At 33.0% G+C, this 24,441-nt stretch overlaps 1 long non-coding RNA gene across 1 annotated transcript in view; it reads left to right on the plus strand.

The window, feature by feature from the left end:
• Window positions 1-12,715: 12,715 nt before the first annotated feature.
• LOC127719198 (uncharacterized) overlaps window positions 12,716-24,441 on the plus strand; it is a 55,609-nt gene continuing 43,883 nt past the window's right edge. Inside the window, exons 1-3 of the long non-coding RNA XR_007990184.1 lie at window positions 12,716-12,935; window positions 16,398-16,505; window positions 17,049-17,141. This is a non-coding gene — a long non-coding RNA (uncharacterized LOC127719198). The remainder of the gene's footprint in view (window positions 12,936-16,397; window positions 16,506-17,048; window positions 17,142-24,441) is intronic.

Genomic DNA, 24,441 nt, shown 5'->3' on the forward strand with positions numbered 1-24,441 from the left:
CAGTCCCTCAATTCTGTATACTTTTCTTATCTTCATACTAAAGAGCTCCAAAAGTGGGCGTGCATAGTTGCACTGGGCGTGTCTAAAAACCGACCGTCGGTAGTTAACGTCTCTCGCTGGTTAACTTTAAGTGCCGATGGTTCAACATGTGTTGTTGAAATTGCAGATTTTTCAACTTTTTGAGACAGGGCCATTCGTGTCGTTTTGACACATCTAGTCTTTTTTTGCAACATGTTTTTTTATCAACACAACCAAAACACTTCAAAATTAAATATACACTTTTGACATTCATAATGATTATCAATTATTTTCAAATTTACATTAAATAATTAAATAACTTTAGTATAAGTAAATAGAAATGTATGAAATTTGAACACAAGGTTAATAACCACACAAGAAAGGTTGGGGTTTTAAGGGAGGCAAAAAGGGGCCCAAAAAAAAAACATTTTTCTAGTTTCCAGACAATAACTTGTGGAACATTGTATGGATCTCTCTGAAATTATACCACGATTTTCCATTCCTCAAAAGGATGGTTAGGGTTGGCTTTTGAGGGTTATAGCTTAAACCAATTAGGAATTAGGGGCAAAAAAGGGGGAAAACAATGATTTCCTGTTTGATGGACTATTACTTATTAAGTACATGAATGTTACGTTTGAATTACATACCTTACACTACTTTTAAATCATGTATAACGAAATGTATTGTCTTGAGGTGATTTGCTGCCAATTTGTTTTTAGAAAAAAGTAAAATCACAAAAATGCTAAACTCTGAGAAAAATTCAAAACGGAAAGTCCCTAATCAAATGGTAAAATCAAAAGCTCAAACACATGAAATGAATGGATAACAACTATCATATTCTGACTTGGTACAGGCACTTTCTTATGTAGAAAATGGTGGATTGAGCCTGCTTTTATAACTAGCTAAACCTCTCACTTGTATGACAGTCACATCAAATTCCATTATATTGACAACGATGTGTGAACAAATCAAACAGACATAACAGGTGAAAATGTCAAAAATACAGCCATCAAGAGAGAACTAACTGTTTTATAAAAAAGAATTTTTAAGGATGTATTTAAATGGGTAATTATGGTTGCAAATTCTATTTTGAATTTTAAATTTTAAATTTTAGATTACAGAAATTTCAGAAATTAAAAAGACATTTTTTTTAAATATAATTTATTTTTGTCAAAAAAAAAGGGGAGGTGTCAATAAACAACAGCATAATAGTGTATTGCACAAGAGCAAAAAAAAAAAAATGAGGGGTCAATATGCAACAGCATAGTGTATTGCACAAAAGCAAAGCTTAAGGGGTGTATTTTTTTGGGTAGGCCGGGGTCAATTCGCATGCATAGTGTATTGCATATAAGCCAAAAAAAAATAATATAAATTGAAACATATAACCAATTCTAAGTTCCTTGACTACAGTTATTCTCTGTCAGAATCCTATTATGTGTCAAATATTTAATTACAATCCATATTCAGACCCAAGCGCGAATATTGTGTCCATTTTTGCCCCAACTGTTCATGGTAGGACCTCCGCGGTCGTATCTAGCTGCGCTCGGCGAAGCAATTTATTATCTTCGAAATGTTTTGTAGGAATTCTGCTTCACAGAAATACAAAACAAGTCGGTCATTAGAGATGACCAATAAGTACCCATAAGTGAGACTATAAAACATAACAAGGTTGAGAAAAATAAAATTTGGTACATTATAAACCTATAATAATGTAAGCTCTGTACAGCTTTATACCAACGAACAAATAAAAGGCGTATACAATTCATGTAAACAATTTAAGACATGCAAATAAAATAAAATGCATATCAATGTGAAAGCATTATTAAGTGAAACAAGATGTCACAGTGCTCATGATAGCAACACTGAAAAAAGCACAGTTAAATTGAGCGCAGAGCCGGAACATAAAAGTAAAAACAAAGCAAAGGAGAAAAATATAAAGTACCGATGATAAAAGTATGTATGCAGTACCAGTGCAGATCCAGAAATTTTGATAAAGGGGGTGGTAGTGGCCAAGAGGGGTCCCACTCCAGTCATGCTTCACTGATCCCTAAATAACTTAGTTAGTCAAACGAATTTTCTAACAAAGGGACCGGGACCCCTGTCCCCCACTTAATACGCCTCTGAGTACAAGTCATATTTTATGTCCATTATAGAATGACACGATTTCCCCGCTATAAATAACATTATCTTTAGTTTAGAATAAACAGTGTTTTCACAAGGTTCAGTTACATTTTTCTTTTAAATAATCATAACAGATATAAGTTTTAAGAATGTTCTAATTTACGAAAACAGGTTTGATATTTGAATGTTAAATAAAACTGTTATTATAATAGTTTCCCAAAATAAAACCTTCCTCATTCAAAATATCTCTGACCATTGGCTATCGAACGGAGCAACTGGAGTACTTCTGTTTATTAAACAAAACCAACCGGAAGTTAGGTTGTTGTCGTGACTTTTCTACCAAACTCATCCAAAGTGCAATATTGTTGTGTGATTTTACTTTATTCACGTGCTTTAGATAGATGACAACACAAATTACTATCAAGATAGATAAACAGAAGCTAAATTTTATTTACAATTGAAGTATCCAAATATTGTATGCTTTGTCATTACATAATTCAACCGACTAGATCTACAACAACCTATTCTCGGGAACCAGGTTCTGTAACCAACATCCTACAGACACTTGGCTGGCCAACACTAGCAACACGCAGATAAGGAGCCAGGCTCATACTCCTATATAAGATCCTGCATGGAGAAGTATCAGTCATTATCCCAGATTACATCAGGAGACCAACTGTAACAACCAGACATATCCAACTATAGCAGTCATCACGCGGAGCGTCTTTTTACCACAGAACACCACAGAATACCACAGAACACCTAAAATATACCACAGAACTACACAAATTACAATAAAACTACTGAAATATACCACAGAACATTAAATTACTTTATAAAACGCAAATCTAATAATTCATAATTATATTATTTCTTAAATTCGGTTACACCAATGACATGACGATTGACTGGATGAGATAAAAATGATCATGACTTTTTTGTTATTTGGCATATTTTTTACATTTGGAGACCTTTGAGACACTAATTAAACTAATGAATTGTAATAATGAAAATATAAAAAAAAAACATTTAAAAAAATAGTTTAGAGCAAAACAATTACCACACGGTTTTCACAGTCACATTTTAATCTTGAATCTTTATTATTAAAAAAATTGTATTCTTGAAATTAAATGACAATAATTTGAACAGGAAGACTGCTATGAACATTCTATTTAATATAATATATATATATATCATTAATAATGGAATATTTACAAAATTCTTCATTGTTTGGATTTAAGTTGCCACCTGATTTTATAAGGTAATTCAATTAAATGTATTTGATGTCTCCGGTCTGAAACCTTGAATGACATGTTAATTGGCTTGATTGGTGATTACGACAAGTGTCAAAATTGGTTAATCTAATTAAATTTTGATACTTAAATTGTGTCTGTGAACTTTCTAAGGTCAACATTAATTTTGGACTCAAAAATTTAGAATCTATATGTAAATGCTACATATTGCGATATAAAGTTTCAGTTCAACGATCTCTAAATGCATATAAAATTTGGTAAAAATCCGAAACATTGTCAAATGATTGGAGAAGATACACACAAAACATAAGAATCCAATAAACAGTCATCGGACTAGAACTTTTGACAATTAAAAAGACACACTTATAATATGTTATAAGTCAACTCAAATATTACTGTCCTACAACAACTTCAGATATCTTTTTGAAAGTGTTTGGTAGCCCTTAGCACAGGATTGTTTTATATATAACTCTAATCAGGAACATATATATATGTTAGATATACTGTTCCCAGCTCTAATGGAAAAAACTTTGATGTACAAGCATTATACCCAAGTTTAAATGATTGTTTGAAACAACTCTAGATATCAGCTTAACAAATTACTTTAATCACTTTAATAAAGTTTAATTATTTGTTGGCAACAACTTTAAATAAATGTCACATTAACCATTTTGATTATTTATTGTAACAACTCTTAACATAAAAATTAATAAAAAAGTGACAAAAAAAAAAACAACTGATAAACAAAATAAATTTAACAAATAATTACGTAATGCATCTAAATATTTTTCAAAAATGAATTAAAAATTACAAAAAAGATTAAAATGTATTTAAAATATAAATTATCTTTGTATATTATGATTTTAATTGCTAGGGGTTTTCGGTATGATCCCAATTATTGGCCATTCAGTTGGGGGCGTACGATAGTGAGTCGATCCTAAATAGAAAAATTAAATTTTATTTGAATAATAAATGTCAAATTATAAAAAGAATGAACAATAACATGATAATAATGTCTGATGTATTAATATTTCGAAGTTCTGTGGTAAATTTTGGGTGTTCTGTGGTATTCTGTGGTATTCTGTGGTGTTCTGTGGTAAAAAGACGCTCCCGTCATCACGTGACATTGGCGACGTCACACATCACCCGTATCATGCCCAAGTAAAATGTATAGAAATGCACAGGGGCTTTCAGGAATCGATAAAATAAATTACTTTAAGTTCATGATAAAAAAAGTGTGGAAATATATAGTAATTCCTCATATATTTAGAAATATATTTATGCCTTTTGGAAAAGTTAAAATTTTGGTCTTCTCCCTTCCAAATGCTTTTGAAAATTTGTCTTATTGCCTCGATAATTCACACTGTTAAATCATCCAACTCCGATAAATATTGGATTTTCTGTCGTGTTAAACCTAAAATTGCGATTTAAACAAAACAGATGGAAAAATTGTGGAAATATGTGCTTATTACTATATTCATAAATATTTGAAATATCGTACAAGCAATAGTTTAATTTTTTATTACGTCCCTTCCAAATTGATTTGAAAATAAGCTATTTTCAGAAAATCGGGTATTATTTTTCAAGATGGCGACCACATTGACAGCGTGGCCCGACTTGGTAAAAATATATTTTGTAAGATTGTTACAATGAAAATCAAATAACTGTTGGATGCTCGCGTTTTCAGTCAGTCTTACCTTAAAGCAGCATAGAATCAAACATTGGTTCCTTTTGATAAAGCTGATACATGCTGTTGTTTTTTTATAAAAATTTTAAAAAATGGCGACCAAATAATTTTCAAACGTAGACGATGTTCGACACTTATTTTGTCCATGCAAATAATTCAATTTAATTTCACTGTTTATATTGCAATTAAATATGACACGTTATTGTCACTATAATGATAGCCAAGGACATAGCTAGACTAAGGAGATATTAAGTCATAACATCAACGTAATCAAAGAAAACAAACATGGCACCTAATCACGATGTAAGTTTTGACAATACCTATGTAGATGTATGTTTTGACAATACCTATGTTGATTAGTGTTGTCAGATTCTCAATGAAATTCATTACGATATCATTTTATATTTATGAAAGAAGACCTCGAATGGATATTAACCGAGGTGAAATAACTATATTTTTCAATTTTCTTTAAACCATTCATCGGGTAACTAGTAAATTTTACATAATCCTAATTAAACCAGTAACATGCAGAGTTATCGAACGTAATTATGACTGGAATAGTTGCATATGCAATACCACAGGCACAGAGACAGGTTTTCCAGAGTCAGCACTTCAACGGATGCCTATAAATACAGTTTCATCACCAGAACAAATTTTTGACTGGAACCAATTACCTGAAAGTGCCATCCAAGCCCCCACAACAGACGCCTTCCGGGTCTGTGTGTGGCAGTTCCTGGCGTAACTATTGATACCTGATTTTAACCCTGTACAGTTGTTGCAAACTCACATAGTTTTATTTGATTTTGTTCCTGTAAATACACAAGTTTTTGTTTATTTTTAACTTGGCATGTACTGGTTGACACAACCGCACAGTATATCTGTGTTATGGAAATTTCAACTGCAGATTAACCACAAAATATAGAAGAAGAAGTACAATAAACACTAGACAACAGGAATGACAGGATATATCTTCTGGGGGGTAAATGGTTAAAACTAGATATGAACAGATTAACTTACTCATGTTCTATTATATACTGGTAAAGTACTAGGGTATCAGGTTGTTCTGGCCCAAAATCAATCTGGCCCCAAAACAATCTGGTTAATTACACTGTGACCAATATTTACGACGGAAGCTCGATCAAATGTCGAAAGCCCATTTATGGTATTCAACAGCTCATTGGTCAGAGTTCTAGTCAAATCAGTATCCGGTCAAATCGGCACCCGGTATAGTCAAATCAGCACCTAGTCAAATTGGCACCTAGTTAAATGGCACCTGATGTAGTCTTTAGGCACACATGATAAATATATTTAACCCGCAAAAATTTTTTTTGGATTGTATAATGGTATGATGTCGTCATCTGCGTTGTCCGATGACACATTTGGTTTCGAGACAATAACTTTAGTTTATATGAATGGATCTCTTTGAAATTTAATAAGAAGGTTCAATACCACAAAAGAAAGGTTGGGATTGATTTTGGGGTTGATGGTCCTACCGGTTAATTAATAATAGGCCCAAAAAAGCCCCAAAACAAGCGTTTTTCTACTTTCAGGATAATAACTTGTGTATAAGTATTTCAATTGCTCTGAAATTGTACCATAATGTTTAATACCACAAGTAAAAGGTTTGGATTCATTTTGCGGTCTAGGGTGTCAACAGTTAAGAATTAAGGGCCCAAAAGGGGCCAAAAACAAGCATTTTTGTAGTTTCTGGACAATAACTTGTGTGTAAGTGTATAGATCTCTCTTATATTGTACCACAAAGTTCCATATCACAAAAGGAAGACTTAGATTAAGTTTGGGCATTATTGTCCCATTCATGCAAGAATTAGGGGCCATAAAAGGGCCAAAAACAAGCATTTTTCTAGTTTACAGTCAATAACTTGTGTTTAAGTGTACAAATCTCTCTGAAATTATACCACAAGTTTCCATACTACAAAGGGATAGTTATTGGGGGTTATGGCTTAAATCATTTAGCAATTAGGGGCCAAAAAAAGGGGGAAAACATGTGTTTTTCTGGTTAAAGGACATTTTAGACAATTTAAAAGCTGTGTTAGGGAGGTAATCCAATTCAGATTTAAAGAATACTGTTATATATATGTTTGATTACCTCCCTTACACTGTTTGAAAATTATGTATTAAGAAATGATGATTGTCTTGAGATGATAAGCTGTAATTTTTTTTTTAGAAGTAATACTATTCATTTATATTAATTTTAACCATGATTATGTCATTTTATATTTTTATATTTTATGATGTATTTATTAAATGAGTAGTTATTGTCAAAAACTCCATAAGAAATTTGAATTATTGTTAAAAACTCCATAAGAAATTTGAATTGAGATTATTATTGGAAGAAGGGAAAAGAGAAGATGAAAAAAAAGGGGGGGGGGGGGGGTTAGGGGGTACTATTTTTCTCATTTCAGATTTCTTTAAATATTTTTTTTTTAGGGGATTAATATTCAACAGCATAGTGTATTACTCAAAAGCAAATAAATTTTTTAAGTTCATTAGACTACCAGAAACCTATGCTGTGTCAACTATTTAATCACAATCCAAATTCAGAGCTGTATCAAGCTTGAATGTTGTGTCCATACTTGTCCCAACTGTTCAGGGTTCGACCTTTGCAGTCGTATAAAGCTGCACCCTGCGGAGAATCTGGTTACTTTATTGTCGAGCCTTCGACTTTTGTCGAAAAAGCGAGACATAGCGATCCTACATTCCGTCAGCGGCGTCGTCGTTGTCGTCGTCGTCGGCGGCGTCCACAAATATTCACTCTGTGGTTAAAGTTTTTGAAATTTTAATAACTTTCTTAAACTACCCTGGATTTCTACCAAACTTGGACAGAAGCTTGTTTAGGGGACGACCATTTGATATTCTGGGGGGTGGGGGTGGGGGGTTTGGTGGGGGGGGGGGGCAGGAGGATTTTGAAAATAAATAACTCAGCCTTGATAATCACAAAAATAAATGGTTTGTTCTGTGGTAGTTTGAAAATAAATTACCTGACTTGCAATGTATTGAAAATAAATAACTCAGCAGGTCTAATCGAAAGTATGAGATGGCACCAGATTCTTCATGAATTCATCTTTTTTCCAAAAAAAAAATCGGGAAACACTTCCCATATCTTTTAATAATAAAAGTATAAATATTATTTAGATATACTTGAAATGTCAGAAAATTGGTTTCATTTAACTTGAGGTTAATTGTCTCAGGAACACTTACCTCACTTTTATTAAATCAGGGCCGTAACTACATTGAGACAAATGCCTCATGTAGGAAATTTCAAAACCAAACGCTTGTCTCCATATCAAATTGTGTTCACCGTGAGTGCCTTGCAAGAAGCAAGTTCTGTTCTCCCTCAGACATAGCCCCTGATTTTTTTGGGATCAATGTTTCTTATTTATTTGTCTTTTGTTCATTGATTGCCCTTCTGTATTCTGTTAGTGTTGCATTCATTTTGTAATTTAGTAATTTTATTATTAACTTGATGAGTTTAAAAAAACACAGCAGCCACAGAACTATGTGAATTACATTTTTGCTTTATCATGCATATTTGTCTTTTGATGTTGTTCCTAGAAACTTAAGACTTACACTGAATCTATAACGTGATTTTGCTTTGAGACCAAAATATTGTCATAAAATTATTAAACAGAACTTGCATTTTCGGTTTAAGAAAGGGTCTGGGGAACAACCAGAAGGCATGATTTTGCATCATTTGTTCTATAGCTTCTTGGGCCTTCAGCGGTTCCAAAACCCTTCCAAAAAAATTTTGCCTCGCTCCGCTCGGCGAAACATGGTGGCAATACTTTTAAAAGAGCCTTAGTTACAACCGAACTTTAATACTGTGTATGTATGCAATACATGTATATGCATTGGGGGATATAGAAGATTCATTTCTGCAGAGGATAATAATTAATTCTGATTAAATGGTACATAATGACTTGACTATACATGAATTATTTATAATAAACAAATAATTTAAAAATTGTATGTTTTCGAATATTATAAATATAGTTGTGAAAATAAATAATCAGTCCCTTGCTTTAATGAAAATGAAAAATCTTGCTTCAATAGTGCAGAAAATAGATAATCTGTCCTCTTAGTTTACAAAAATAAATAACCGATCCAAAACAAATCCTCCTGCCCCCCCCCCCCAGAATATCAAATGGTCGTCCCCTTATGATCATAAGATAATATTCAAAAGTAAATTTTGTAAAAAAAAAAATCCATTTTTTCCGTATTTTACTTATAAATGGACTTAGTTTTTCTGCCAGGAAACATTACATTCACTCTGTGGTTAAAGTTTTTGAAATTTTAATAACTTTCTTAAACTATCCTGGATTTGTACCAAACTTGGAAAGAAGCTTGTTTGTGATCATAAATAGTATCCAGAAGTAAATTTTGTAAAAAAAAAATCCATTTTTTTTCGTATTTTACTTATAAATGGACTTAGTTTTTCTGCCAGTTAACATTACATCCACTCTGTGGTTAAAGCTTGTTTATGATTAAAAGCTAGTATCTAAAAGGAAATTTTGTTAAAATTTTGTGACATTTTTTCCGTATTTTACTTATAAATGGACTTAGTTTTTCTTCCAGTTAACATTACATAACAGTCTGCAGTTTAAGTTTTTATTTTAAAACATTTATTAGATTCATAAACCATCCTGGATTTTTACCAAACTTGGACAGAAGCTACTTACAATCAAAAGATAGTATAGAGAGGAATATTTTTATTAATTTTTTTCCTCATTTTTGTTGAGCCTGTGATTAACAGCAGAAGTAGGCGAGACACTAGGTTCCGCGGAACCCTTACGAATTTTGTTTACATTAATATTTGACGATTTGAACAAATCAAAGGGGAAACCAGGCATTATCTTGCATAATATGAAAAAGAAGATGTGGTACGATTGCCAATGAGACAACGAGCCACAAGAGACCAAATGACACAGAAATTAACAGCTTACCATGATAAAAAGTTGAATAATGGAGATAAAGGGTATAATATATCAATGAGACAGCAACTTAATGACACAAAAAGTAAGAAGACATTTAAATATCAACACCAAAGCATCAAAGTCCATTTGGATTGTATCTAAAAACCACAGGGTTAAGATTTTAAATACCTGGTTAAACTGTTGTATAACATTTGAAATACTGTTAATACAGAAATTATTGTATGGTTTTTATATTGTGAATGACATGTTTTTTTTTACTGACCCTGGTTATCCATGAGGGTCTTGCATGGTCGTATATGTGAATAATGTATCTGGGTGGGTATCACCAGGTGTATATGTATACACAATATATTGTGAGATGAAGCATAGCCAGACAACTGCCAGGGGCGTAGCTAGGTATCCAATAAACTGTAGGCACAAATTGCGGCAGGGGGTCTGTGACCCCATAAGGCCCCTGGTAAGGGGTTCTGGGGGCATTGCCCTCCGATGGAAAATGGTTTTCAGCATTTAAGTTGCAAAATTTTGTGTACAAAAAAACATAAAAACGTCATTTTATCATGATAATATACATGAAAACAATGTCGAAAAAATAAACATAATTCTACAATTACATCTGACTGATGAATTAACCGGCAGTACAATCGGAAATATAAAAAAAAACAATATTTCCAATACGCATTGCCCAGCGTGGATCAGCGTAGCCCTTTATTAAGCAGCACAACCTGTTTCTGATTGAGTATAATTGATATATACGTCAATTGATAGTACATATTGACGATCCTTCATTAAAAAAAAAAATAGGCACGTAAACACTGAGACTACTACATAATAATACTAACTTTTGGAATACGACGCATCGACCATTCATATTTTGATTCTTAAACCTTCACCCTCCCCCGGCCACACAAACACATACACACACACAGTCAATACGTCATGCAGAAGTTCTGTTCTGTTCATACTACCGGTGTCTAACAAAATTCAAGAAATTCATATTTTCTTATATCCTGTACTGTAAAATCCCTACCTGCTTAGGAATTTGAATAATTATCGTCATTACATGTAGATCTGAGAGTACTCGAAGTTACTGAAAGCTTGTTGATTGATTGATTGATTGATTGATTGATTGATTGATTGATTGATTGATTGATTGATTGATTGATTGATCGATCGATTGATTGATTGATTGATTGATTGATTGATTGATTGACGTCCAGTGGCAAATAATTCATGCATGTTCAGGACTAAAACAGATAGAGGTCGTGCAGGATGAAGGTCTGGAAATTTGGAAATGCCATGCATTGGAAAATGAGGGTTTATTAAATAGGAACAGAAATTTGCCTTTCAGTAGACAACCTACTAACCCCTAAAAGAGTTGTTTCAAGTGTCTTAACGTGCAGAGAGCGTGGCATTTTTTATCTCTTCATTAGGCATCAGATTGAACTTAGGCCAACAACAACTAATTAAAAAAAATCATTTATCTAAGTTGAGGTTCATTCAAGTATTTGTTGATTGAAGTGAATGATCTGAACCAAAGTTCTAGTTTATAGTTTCTATATTAGGTGGAATATAATGACATACAGTTCCAATACGCCACTGATTCAATAAGGATGATAGACTAGTGTACGCATGACATTCAATAATAAAGAGTTTTGACGAATTCACATGCATCTAGCCATCTACAGATAACATTGTTTATTACTTTTTTTAATAAAAAAATTATTTGTGAAAAAATTATGTGTAGGCACATGCCTAAAGTGCCTAACGGCAGCTACGCCCCTGACTGCAGTAAATTATGTTTATTATATGCATTGAATTATAATTACTTTTTCATGTGATAGAAAAACTTTATAAAGTCATAAAGTAAAGATTATGTGAAATTATCTAATTGGTTTTTTCAGGAAAGTAACTAAAGTTAACTTTAAGTGCAGTATATCTGTGGACATTTTTTGTTCTGATAGTAATATTTTCTTTCTCTTTCACAATAGATGGATGGTAACTGAATCAATACAAATAGCCTCATTGAATTTGAAAAAGCTGCAAATGATATCTGAGTAACAAAAGATTGTTAGTGTGCAGTGTGCAGACAGTGGTTAAACAGAAGTTAACATTCTATTAGTTTTGGGATTTTACAATCATCTAGAGGAAATAATAGGAGAAAAAGGGACCTGTGTGGTAAAAACTTCCTAAAAGTCGTCCTTTATGTGTTCAACTTTTACTTTTGGGTAAGTGTATTATATATATGTTTATAGTTATAGAAAAGGCAACTTAAAAAGATATTATAATTTAAATGATTTACTGATTATTGGTTGCTTAGAATCATCCATTGGCAAATATTATATATGCATGTTCAGAACTAACTATATAAAGTATATAATTTGTAAATGTATAATATAAGACATAAGAGAAGATATAGATACATGTTAATTGAATAATCTCCCTTTGTTCTTTGTTCAAATTAAATTAAATTCTTCGTTCATTGTTTTCTGTATTCTGTTGCTAGTAAGATTTTATAACCATGCTAACAGGATAAAAGATCCTAATATAAAATTATTTCTAATTTTTCAGCTAACATTGATAGCTAACTTCAAATTACAAAAATATTCCGTTTCCTAACTTTTCTTTATCATGTTCTGTCAATTAATTAAATGTTCTTTAAAATTCAATAGTATTTTTATGCATGATAAATTCTATATTTCTTTTCCAGCTGACAGCCCGGTTAGCTTTCCTAGCATTAGGGTTATATATCAAGTTCCAGAAGCATACCTATATCAATCTGCTAGGGAACAGTACTTTCCCTTTGGCAACATACTTGCTACTAGGAACAGGAGCCTTTATTATCTTGTCAGGAATCATTAGTTGTTAACTGGGACATGTATAGAAAATAGATATTTTATGGTTATGGTGAGTTATTTCCCTTTGAACACATTGTCTACTTAGAATGTATACCAAAATTAAGTTTTTTAACTTTCACAAGCAAAGCCAACAATAAATTGAAAAAAAATCATTTCAGCTAATTCCAATTACATGTTATTTTACTTATGATTGTAATGGATATTATGTTGTATGGTCTGTTCGTCTGTCAGTCCAAATAGATTTTTAGGTTGTTTACATTGACGTTGTGGTCTTATCAACATGAAAATAAGGCCACATGATGTGAAATTACTATGGTATTAGGCCTATTCCACGGTTCACTAAACATTGAAATTATTACATTCTCAAGTTTAAAGTCATATGAAACGAGTGACTAATGAAAAATAATGTTTATCCAATTCTTGAACCAATAAAATTGAGATTAATGGAAATGGGGAATGTGTCAAAGAGACAACAACCCGACCATAGAGCAGACAACAGCCGAAGGCCACCAATGGGTCTTCAATGCAGCGAGAAACTCCCGCAACCGGAGGTGTCCTTCAGCTGGCCCCTAAACAAATATGTATACTAGTTCAGTGATAATGGACGTCATACTAAACTCCAAATTATACACAAGAAACTAAAATTAAAAATGATACAAGACTAACAAAGGCCAATGGCTCCTGACTTGGGACAGGCGCAATGCATGTTTATATCATAAACTTAGTCTTCTGTGCACGATTTTATCATTTTTTACGCAAAGATATCGTTTTTAAATTGTAAATTTTTTTTCTCTCTGTCTGTTATGATCTAACAAATATGGTAGCTCATTAATGGCCGTGTTTTGAAGCCGAAGTTTACCGATTGTTACTTTATAGTAAACTATCAACAAAAAAGGATGCAATCTATTGGCGATTTTATCATAAACATGCTGCTAATAAATGCCTCTTTAATAAGCTAGGTGCATTTTTCTATATTTTTTTTATCTTAGGAAATTACTATTGAAACATTGTTTATCTGTTATCTTGAAATTATCGTTTGAAAAGGATGTTTTTTTATAGAGATGACTTAAGCCAATCAGAAAGTCAGACTAGAGGTCACATGTCTGGCATTTCATTCTCCTGTCTCATATTCTAAAATGTTATGGATAATTAAAACATTGTTGTGATGTCATTCTATTGTTTTACCCGTTCTTTATTTCAGTGATTGGACTATCATTAACCTGTAAGAAACCATTATGTTACCTTTAGCTGTCCAATATTTTTAAGAATAGACCTCCTCTTTCTTAAAAATATTGGACAGCTAAAGGGTAGCATTACTGATTCTTACAGATAAATGATAGTTCAATCACTGAAAAAAAAACAAACTATTAATTACCCCAATTGTTTTCATCATGTAAACAAAAACAAAACCAAAGATCAAATGACAATTAAAAAAACATTTTATTAAAGTCACCTTCCAATACAATAATTTTGTCACTCATCAAAACGGTTTCTTGAGGAAAAAATCACTTTCAAATTGATTTTTGTCTCGCTTGACGGAGTCAAAAAGCGAGACATAGGTATGCTGTTTCCGTTGCGGCGTCAACAATGTATTAGTTTGTGATGCTGTCTAGTTTATGGTGAACCACTAGTGGTAAGTCAAAGATATTTGGTATGCAGTTGTATTGGTATTGGCACATCTCATTACCATGGAGATTATTTGGCCTCACCCCCTCAGTCATGGTCTATTGACTTTGAAACTTTGCTTAGTTTTCATGTATTAGTTTGTGATAAGGTCATTTTATGAGGAACCACTAGTGGTAAGTTAATGATTATTGGTATGCAGTTGTATAAGCATTGGCATATCTCATTTCCATGGAGATTATTTGGCCCTGCCCCCTCAGTCATGGTCTAATAACTTTGAAATTTTTGCTTAGTTTTCATGTATTAGTTTGTAATTAGGTCAGTTTATGGGGAACCACTAGTGATAGGTCAATGATATTTAGTATGCAGTTGTATTAGCATTGGCACATCTCATTACCAGGAAAATTATTTGACCCCCGCCCCCTCAGTTATGGTTTATTGACTTTGAGATTTTGCTTTATTTAAATGTATTAACTTGTGTTTGAAAATTTGCTATATTTAAATGTATGAGCTTGTGTTTAGGTATGTTTAAAGGGAACTACTTATGATAAGTCAATGGTATTTAGTATGCAGTTGTATTAGCATTGGTACATCTCATTTCCATGGAGATTGTTTAGCCATGTACCTTCAGTCATGGTTCATTGACTTTGAGTATTTGCAAAACGTACATGTTAAATAAAGTGTTGCGATTTTAATTTCAACATTTGCATTATCGAAATTACAAAAAAGCGAGACATATCTCTGTGATAACAGCTAGTTTATTAACACTACCAATACTTATATCACAGCCATTTTTCTCATGTCTTTGGGTTGTCTCTTTTAGCACTAATTCAATAAGTTGATTATGCTCGTTGTAAGTCTTGTTTTTATTGCTTTTATGAATTTCTTTTTCCAAAAGATTTATCCTCGTCCGTCTTTAGGTTATCAAAATTGACCTCTGGTGATGCCCTTCCTAACATCATTTTCAACTGCAACTAAAATGAAAAAAGCAATAAAGTAATGCTTCTAAAATTTGATAGATCATGCCGCAATACAAGGGTCATGAACAACCGAAACCTTATCCTGTGTACAAAGTGCGAATTAGAACTTCCTTCAGGAACCAGGGGACTATGAAAGTTTTTATAATTTTCAGGTTTCAATGTGTAAAACAATATAAGATATAAGCCTCTAACAGTCCTTTCTGTAAAATATTTTACAGAATGGATTGTTATTGGCTTATATCCCTTAGAGAGAAAAATATCATGTGACATCAAACATTATCCATTGATTTATGGCAAACCTTAAATATCTAAATATTATAAAATATATCTAAATAAAGGCAACAGTAGTATACCGCTGTTCGAAACTCATAAATCGATAGAGATAAAAACAAATCCGGGTTACAAACTAAAACTGAGGGAAACGCATCAAATATAAGAGGAGAACAACGACACAACAAAAACACAACATTAAAATGTAACACACACAGAAACGAACTATAATATAACAATGGCCATTTTCCTGACTTGGTACAGGACATTTTAAGAAAAAAAAGGTGGGTTGAACCTGGTTTTGTGGCATGCCAAACCTCTCGCTTTTATGGCAACGTCAAACACAACACCAAAACGACAACATCACATGACAGGACCACAAAACAAATAAATGGGAGAACATACAGGACAAAGAAACACACGAATAATAGCTAACAAAAGGTACTAGGCTTAAAATTCAATACGCCAGACGTGCGTCTCGTCCACACAAGACCAACCAGTGACGCTCAGATGAAAAAAGTTTGAAAGCCAAAACAAGTACAAAGCCAGAAATTATGGAATCATTGTTCAAAAGTACCTTTATGGTAGTAGTAGAATCTTTTTTTAAATATATTTCAATCTAATTTATGTACATACAGGTTGGAAGAGACTGATGAACTATACATATCTGGGATACAGAATCAATGAAACATCGTCAGTACTGAAAGGTCAACATCAAAGAGGGGTCTGTGCTGTAGACTTCTCAGGTATTTATTGTTTGTTCATTTTCAGTCTTAATACAAAAAATTTATGCAGATTGAAACATGACAGGATATTTTTGGTGGTTAACCTTGTAATGATTTTGACTGGAACAAAAGAATGGATGTCAGGAAAATCAGGAAAATAAGATTATAAGTACAGCTAGTATGGGAATAAAACCTGGAATTTTATCACCAGATCTGGTTGGACTTGGATATTTGTTGATTTGTTACTGTCTGAAAATTATTTACTACAGTCATACTTAATTTATTGCCACCTTTTGGAACATGTAAAATACTATCGACAAGTCAGGATGGCAGTATATCAAAGTAGAAATTTATATAAATACTGCACACATTTGAGAAAAGTTGACTCTAGATTATTCTTAAATATTATGGGTGCAATAATTGACATTTGAAACATTTTAAGAAAATCAATACCTGCATTTTGCAGAGATTTTAGTGTTTGTTACAGTAAGATTTAAAGCATAAATGTCTTAACTGTTTTATGAAAATTAATTTAAATGACAAGTTTGGTTTTATTTATTTTAGGTAGTGGTAAAGTTTGGCATCATTTGGTTTGGATGACAACCATCTTATTGTAGTTTGAGACTGGAGAAAGGGAGAGAAATTAACATCTACCAGGTAATATTTGTATAAGAGTTTATATAGAATCATTTTCATAACAGCTTGGACAAGACCAGTTCTTGGGGCACTCAGGTTATGAATTGACTGGGCCAGATTAGGTAAACTTTCATGTATTACATTACATTCTCTCTTGACTTTACATAGCTTTATCATTGACAAGTTTAAGTTCTCAAAAACTATTAAAAAATAATTAAAATTTCTTGGACAACTCATGGGTATTCTAAAACTTCACCTAAATTGCACATAAACACTGTGGACCATCAGTGGACTTGCATTTAAGATAGTTCAAGCATATTATATTATACAAATCTTTGGTTCAGGGATAATTTCTAAATTCTACTGAACAGATGGAAAAAAGGGGGAGAAGATGCAACTTCAAGGTTAGATTTTTGTCAAAATGAAGATAGTCGGCTACAGAAAACAGCAAAAAGACGACAGAATACTTACTCATAGTCAAGTTATGTCGTATGATTCTGCTTGTATGCTGAAATCCCTAGGTAATACAAAAACAATCCGTCCATTCAAATATGTGGGTTTCAAGCTTCCTATCGAATCGGTTTTCCAAATAAGGAAAATAAGCCACGCCTCCGTTGCGAGATCGACAAGAAGGATTTTCATACAATACAAGTTATGAAATATAATGTGACATATGGTTTTTAATTACAACAAATTATCATTATTTATCTTATTCTGCATAGTTTATCAATAAAAAGAACAAAATACGAGAACGATTGACGACCAGAGAAATGAAGTGGACAGCCAAGGCCGTAACTACCATTGAGGCAAGTGAGGCAATTGCAAAAAATTTCGACACTAAATTTTTTTTGTGTATTTGTTTATGGAATTAAATAGGAAATATAGTCATTTGTTTTTTCTGTCTCAACCCTAATTTCTATAATTTGACATCGTTGATCGTTCCTTTTAAATTATTCTTCCCGGTGTCATATGGTATTTTGAACCCCATGGTAAATTGACCCCTGGGTCAAAATACTGCTATGGTAAATTGAACCCCCCCTGTATGGAAAATTGACCCCCCATGGTAAATTGAACCCCCTGTTTTTTTCATTCTAAATGATTAATAGAACATTATACATTATATTAAAGCTAATCATAGATTAAAAATCATTCATACAAGAAGGGGAGGTAAATTTTCCATGAAAAAATCTTTGCTTGGTATAAGTGCTGTGAAGTCTTTAACAACAAAATTTAATTCAAAATACTTGTTGAAGCATTATAACTAGACCATGTAGCTTGAATGCTTTAATTATTTGAAATTATAATGTATATATAGAAGGGTAGACTAAGTTTTAATTTTCCATGGTAAAAAAGGAGGAGGGGGTCAAATTACCATGGCTTCGTTAATTTTAAAAGGAAAATTATCAAAACATCTTTTCCAGTAAGTCAAATACATACAAACTACTTATTGGAGTATTATTACTTTATAAAGGAGTTAGAATAGCTAGAATTTTTGAAATTGGAGGTGTGAAAGGGGGTTCAATATACTATGGCTAAGAATTTTTTTTCAAAACATCTTTTCAAGCATGTAAAATATATACAAACTACTTATTAGAGTATATTTACTATGTAAAGGAGTGATAACAACTAGAATTTTTGAAATTGGAGGTGTAAAGGGAGGGGTCAATATACCATGGCAAGGGGTTCAAAATACCATAGCTAAGAAAAAAAATTCAAAACATCTTTCAAAGCATGTCAAATATATGCAAACTACTTATTGGAGTATAATTTCTATGTAAAGTAGTTAGAATATAGCTAGGATTTTTCAAATTAGGTCTTAATAGGGGGTTTCAATATACCATGTGGCTAAGTAAAATTTTCAAAACATCTTTTCAAGCAAGTAAAATACATACAAACTACTTATTTGAGTATTATAACAGTGTAAAGGAGTCATAATAGCTACAATTTTGAAATTGAAGGTCTATAGTAGGGGGTTCAATATACCATGGTAGGGGGGTGAAAATACCATGGCAAAGTAAAATTTTCAAAATATCTTTTCCAGCAAGTAAAATACATACAAACTACTTATTGCAGTATTATTACTATATAAAGGAGTTAAAATTTCTATAATGTTGAAATTGAAGGTGTAAAGGGGGGATTAAAACTGAATAGATCATTTTGCTTTAATAAAAGATTAAAGAATTTTTATGGCATTCAAAAAGAAGTTAGGTTTTTTTATGGTAACTATGGGGTTCAATATACCATGGTTTAGCAAAAATGTTTTAAATCATATATTTTTCATTCAAGACACTAAATGATTCAGTCATGATTATTCTACAATTTTGAATTTGGCAGGTAGTAATATACCAATAAGATCAAATAAGTTGTTTCTAGGTACACATTACAAAGAATGAAATTTTAGGGTTTAGAAACAATATAAAGATATAATTTTATAAAATAAGTTTAAACAATTTCAAAAAGTACATTTGAAATGTGGCTTTATTAATAAGTGAACAAGGAGATATCTGCATCAACCATTAGTGTATTGGACCCATTGGAGGTGTTGAAAACTATATAGCACACTTTTATTAAACAAAAGAAAACTTCATTTTAATAATTCCAAAGGTAATTAGAAAATTCAAGTAATCATTTGTTTATAATTAATGACAAGGATTTGTATACTATACAAATCATTGGTAATGACAATTTGTTTTTTTTAACAATTAATTATGACAATCAACCAATATACCTGAACAATAGACTTTCACACCTTTACCATTTCCTTGGAGCTTCAATGCCTATTTTGTTAAATGGTGTCAAACTTTTATTGCTTGAGTTGATGATGATTGGTCTACCAATGAGAAAGTATTCCAAAAAGGACTTCTCATAAAAACTAACTAAGGATCAGCAACTCTTCAATTTGTTGTTTGCACACCGACCGTGCAAGGGCTGTATAGCCAGTCAAGGTCGGTAAAAACTTCCATTTGTTGTTGCAACTCTTCAATTCATCATTTAAAATTACAATGGACACATTAGAGTTTGACAGTTTACATAGTTTCTTAAGCAGTGATCCCAACAGAATCTGGCCAAGTCATGCAGTGGTGAGTATTTTATTTTATAATTTTTAGTTTTATTTACTCCTTATACTGATCAGGCCTTCATATATGATTAAAAGCCAAATATTACAATAAATGGAATTGTCAAGCATTTGCAAATAATATATAGTTCCGAGGACACAGTTATCTACCTTCAATTTTCGTTGTCCACAAATGTAGTTCCCTTTAATTTCAGTGTTTTTTTCTTATTTTTTTTCTTTGTCTTTTTTTGGAATTTTTCATTATTTGTTTGCATTTAGGTGAAAGATAAGACTTCAAATATACTGTCTGAAAAAAATCTTTTTGAAATTTTCTGTAGAAATGAGTGATTTGGTCAGGTAAATAAAGGTGGAATTTCCTCTTCTCGGAAGCTCTCAGGCTTCATCCTTACCGGTGTCCTTATGTTTGGGGTTACCAGGAGAGAATGAGCTGGTAGACTTTTCTGAATTTTTGATATGTTTTGGGATAAAAGTCAAACTTTATGCACACCAAATCTTTTTAGAATATAGAGCAGGTGGTTTTTTTTTAATTGCCATTATGTTTTAATAGACAAATAGGGGAAAATAACTGTGTTCTCGGGCCTAAGAGGCTGAACCCACTGTACCCCAAAATGGACATTTTGGTCCCCTGATTTGCACAGTTTGCCTCAAAATTGAATTGTAAAGATATTTCATTGTTAATTTATAGTAAATAATTGGAAAATATTTTTAAATGCCAAAAAAAAAACCTATTTTGCCATATTTTTGGATTGTTATTTATAAATATGTTGAAACTTTTGGGGCAAATCTCAAAACAGGGGCTCATAATTTTTCTATTTTGAGCAAATTCCTACTCATTCTGATAAGAAATAGTTCTTTAAAGTTTAAATGGAGGGATTTATTCAAAAATATTTAGCAAAATTACAAGAAAAATCTGCCCCTGGCCAAAATGGGCACTGTCTGATTTGGACAGGGGCTTGTACGCCTAATGGCAAATATGGGGTGATAAATTTCAAGCATCCCAATGCCGGCGGGTGGAGACAAATACATGTGCACAGACTTGCGTACATGATAAGGCATCTCAATTTTCATTTACCTAATTTTGATGTCTAGCATCTGTGCCACAACTCAAAATGCATTAATGTTGATCATCTGGTGTTGGAGCCACACGGCTTCAACAACAGTAGAAAAACTTGCATTTCATGTGGCCATTGCTTGGGTCACCCAGCTCCATTGCCACCTTGCAAGTTGGACTTAAAGATGGCAAACAATAACCTTGGTATTATTCATTGTTTTAGGATTTATAAATTAAATATTTACTTTATTTTATTTTATTGATGTAAACAACAATTTCAGATATCTTTTTGAAAGATTTGGGTGGTCCTTAAAAGGACCTTTGGTTGAGTTACTGTGTTGCTAGGTTGCTGTCTCATCTATGGTGCTGGTGGTAGTTTTCTCTTGCAGTAGGTACTATGGCTAAGTAAGGCAGGCACTGGGTCCAACTGCCCTTTTCTGTAGACATCGCGCTCTTTACTTTTTACCTTGGCCTCTCTATGTTCTACTATTTTTCACCACTATGTGTGAGACGTCTACGTTTAACTTCAGGTTTTTTTTCATACTCTTGCTTGTAGGTAAACTGTTTGTCCATACTGTCGAGGAACTTTAAACTGGAATCAGATAAATTAACCCCCAGATGTTCACATTTTGCTTTGCTGAGGTTCCTGGCATGTTGTTGTTTCTGTGAATTCCAGATGCTAATCTGGCCTCCATGCCTCTTGAGAAGATTACATTCTTGGGTAAATTCACACTCAAGGATCTGTGCACAGCTTCATTCTTGTTTGTTGTGTTGTAAAGCTTCATACTTCTAATCGCATCTTCACTAAGCTTCATTTTCAAGATCTCTTGCAGTAACAACTTGTCTTTTTCGTCCATTTGCAGGATATTAATGTTATAGCAGCCAAGATACTTGGAGCAGGTCCACCAGTTGTAGCTCTCATCACCTGCACATACCACTGAGTGCTGTTTACACATGGAGCAGTCACCATCATAACACCTGATTGTCGCCTGCAGAGCCTTGGGTAAGTCTTTACATATGTCATCTGCATTTCTTTTGTACTGTTCCATTAGCTGTCCCACTATCATCGAACTCCTACATTTGACATCTTGACTAAAAGCTTTCTTCATTTCTTTCTTTATCTCTTTTGTACGCCCATAGAACATGCCTTCGCTGAACTGAGCTCTCAGGGATGCTCGGAACTGTGACTGGCCAAGGTGGACATAGTCAGCTAGCCTTTCGACCTTCCACATGGGATGTAGGGCTCTGGTTGCGTCATCTATCCCTTTGGCAGCCCGTCCATCTCCATCTGTTGTGGCATTCTTTACAAGGATGTCTTGAAGTGCCAGCTGTGAACCAATTTCTTTACCCATCTGGTACTCTGACACTGGAGCTGCTCTGTATAAGTTTGCAGTGCAGTCTTCGTGGCCATAGGGACAATTAACATCAAAACCTTTCCCCCTCAGCCAGGCTCCTTTCCAGCACTTCTGATTTTGGGCAAATGATGCAACAATATATTGCCTATCTGTCATCGTCTCAATGGCAAGTGTGAAAGCTTGGGTGGCATTCAGTCCCGGTTTCTTGCGGCTGGTAATGATCTGACTGTTGTACCTTCCGTCGACTGTAAAATTAATCACATTTTCTGGTAGCCCCCTCTCTCGATTTACTGACTTAACAATCTCCAGTTTTTCTGACATGTCTGTCCTGTTAAGTTTTACTAGCTCCTTTCCAACATTATGTGACATTCTCTGCATGCTTGTTCTGGATGGAGGAGGACAGTTCATTCTAGCAAACAGCTCCTGGAACTTTGTACTACCCATGGGACAGTCATGTAGGACTGCAGCTACTGCGACATTGGGTGCTCCAGGGTTGGTACCAGGTATATTGGTGACAACTTCTTTGTATAACTTTATAACTGGGCTCATGTAGGTGCAGTTCTTACATCTAAGGGTATATTTCCAGCAAACTCCCCATTTAACTTGTCTGTGTGCCAGTATTTCTGGATTTTTGCAGTACTTGAATTCTTTTGTGTGAGCCTTTATAACAATGTCCAGCATCTTCATCATCTCTTCATGATCGACAAACCTCATACCAGAAAGTGAACTCCAATCTTCTTCTTCTGTTTTCAGGTCATAGGATGATACCAGTAGCTGGGAACGAGTCTTTATGCCATCATTGTGTACAGCTGAAGTAGAATTGATTGTAGGTTCATCTTTAATGTCCTTCTGTTCAACATTCATTTCAACAACAGGAGCATTATTGATATCTTGGTCTGGTGTAGTGGACAACTCTAGTACAGGGACAGGAACAGGAACATTCCATGGAATTCTGCCATTCTGGAATCTACACACAGGTGCAACTCTCCTTCTCTGCAGCCGTCCAGCTAAGCCTTTGTTGAATGGCCAGTAACCTTTTGGATACATGTTGAGACAAATATTTTGGTGGTGCAGTGTAAAGCGTCGAAAGAAACTTGGATGACAGACCATAGAAGTGTTAGTTTTTATACTTTTTGTCATTATGTAACTTTTGATTTAGATTTTTAATTGGCTAAGTGATGCTGTCAATCAATTCTGTGGATTCTTTTGATCTATTTTTAGCTGCAGATTAAAGAAATGACCAACTCTGGCTTCAAAGGGTTTGGTCCAGTTCAAACAAAATTCCTTATTTTGGCCTTTATTTGTGAAATAAAAGTTCTTTTCCTATTCAGATTTTACAAACGTTAATTTTCAAAATTTTAGAAAGTTGTTTTGCCATTGAAAAGTGATTTTGTAATTTATTGATTATTTTTTGGTTCTATTTTTGTTTGATTTTGAAAAAAAAAAAATAATTCTAAAAATCTGTTGAATTTTTTACTTTTTTTAATTGAAATGAACTTTTAGCATCTTAACCTTTCCAAAACACTTTATTTCATCTCAAAATTGCAAAAAATAAGGATTTTACAGCATTTTAAAGTTTTTATGACATCTTGATTTTGCCTTGGGCAGATGGTGTAAAGGGGGTGTTGAATATACAGGTAAATAAGCCAAAAGTTTATTCAAGACCCCCATAAAGTTAAATTTTGTGTATTGTAGTATGACTATAGAATTTTTTAATGCAATTCTGAAAACTGTAGGTTGAGTTTTGAATTTTTCATTGATTTTTTTAAATATTCTGGTTCGGAATTTTCGTGATTTGAAATGAATTTAGAAAAATAACCTTAGTTACACAATAATGCG

This window comes from Mytilus californianus, unplaced genomic scaffold (genome assembly GCF_021869535.1).
Source record: "Mytilus californianus isolate M0D057914Y unplaced genomic scaffold, xbMytCali1.0.p SCAF_100, whole genome shotgun sequence".
In the NCBI taxonomy this organism is placed as follows: domain Eukaryota; kingdom Metazoa; phylum Mollusca; class Bivalvia; order Mytilida; family Mytilidae; genus Mytilus; species Mytilus californianus.